Raw genomic sequence first — 1600 nt, 5'->3', positions numbered from 1 at the left:
AATGCCACAGACACATAACTGGGTGAACCTTTTCAGATTGTGACTCAGCTTTGCTAGAGTCCCCAGTTAGTGGTGTCCAGAGCTCTTAAGCACACTCTTTTTGCCTTGGATCACGACTTTAACCACTCAGTCTCAAACTTTTCACTTGGACCTTCATGACACAAGCACATGGTTAGGGACAGCTTGATTCAGCCGCTTAGGCCTGGATTTGATTTCCTTGGGCCCTCCTATCCATTGATGCTCAAAGCCTTGGATCCTCTTTACCCTTGCCTTTTGGTTTTAAGGGCTATTGGCTTTTTCTGCTTGCTTTTTCTTTTTCTTTCTATTTTTTTCGCCATTTTTTTTTTTTCAAGCTTCCTTTTTCACTGCTTTCTCTTGCTTCAAGAATCAATTTCATGATTTTTTTCAAATCATCAATAACATTTCTCATTGTTCATCATTCTTTCAAGAGCCAACAATTTTAACACTCATAAACAACAAGATCAAAAATATGCACTGTTCAAGCATTCATTCAGAAAACAAAAATTATTGCCACCACATCAATATAATTAAATTAAATTCACTAATAATTCCGAAAATTATGTACTTCTTGTTCTTTTGAATTAAAACATTTTTCTTTTAAGAGAGGTGAAAGACTAATGGATTTTATTCATAGCTTTAAGGCATGGTTACACACTAATGATCATGAAGTAGAGACACAAAAACATAGATAAACATAACACTTAAAAACCGAAAACAGAAAGAAAATAAAGAACAAGGAATGAATCCACCTCTAATGGCGTCTTCTTCTTGAAGGACCAATGATGTTCTTAAGCTCTTCTATGTCCCTTCCTTGACTTTGTTGCTCCTCCCTCATTGCTCTTTGATATTCTCTTATTTCTTGGAGAATGATGGAGTGCTCATGATGTTCCACCCTTAATTGTTCCACATTATGGCTCAAATCTTCTAAGGAGGTGTTGAGTTGCTCCCAATAGTTGTTGGAAGGAAAGTGCATCCCTTGAGGCATCTCAGGGATTTCTTGATGATGAGCTTCCTCATGCATCTCTTGAGAACCGTGAAGGGTATCTCTTGCTTGCTCCATCCTCTTCTTGGTGATGGGCTTATCCTTCATCCTTTTCTTGGTGATGGGCTTGTCTTCTTCAATGGAGACATCTCCATCTATGATAACTCCAGCTGAGTAACATAGATGGCAAATAAGGTGAGGGAAGGCTAGCCGTGCCATGGGTGAGGACTTGTTGGCTATTTTGTAGAGTTCATTGGAGATGACCTCATGAACTTCTACTTCCTCTCCAATCATGATGCTATGGATCATGATGGCCCGATCCACAGTAACTTCAGATCGGTTGCTAGTAGGAATGATAGAGCATTGAATGAACTCCAACCATCCTCTAGCCACAGGCTTGAGATCCAGTCTTCTTAGTTGCACTGGCTTGCCTTTGGAGTCTATTCTCCACTGAGCTCCTTCCACACATATGTCCATAAGGACTTGATCCAACCTTTGATTAAAGTTGACCCTTCTAGTGTAGGGGCGTTCATCTCCTTGCATCATAGGCAAGTGAAACGCCAACCTCACATTTTCCGGACTAAAATCTAAGTATTT

Source organism: Arachis duranensis, chromosome 3 (assembly GCF_000817695.3).
Source record: "Arachis duranensis cultivar V14167 chromosome 3, aradu.V14167.gnm2.J7QH, whole genome shotgun sequence".
In the NCBI taxonomy this organism is placed as follows: domain Eukaryota; kingdom Viridiplantae; phylum Streptophyta; class Magnoliopsida; order Fabales; family Fabaceae; genus Arachis; species Arachis duranensis.
Note: the sequence above shows the minus strand (reverse complement) of the source record.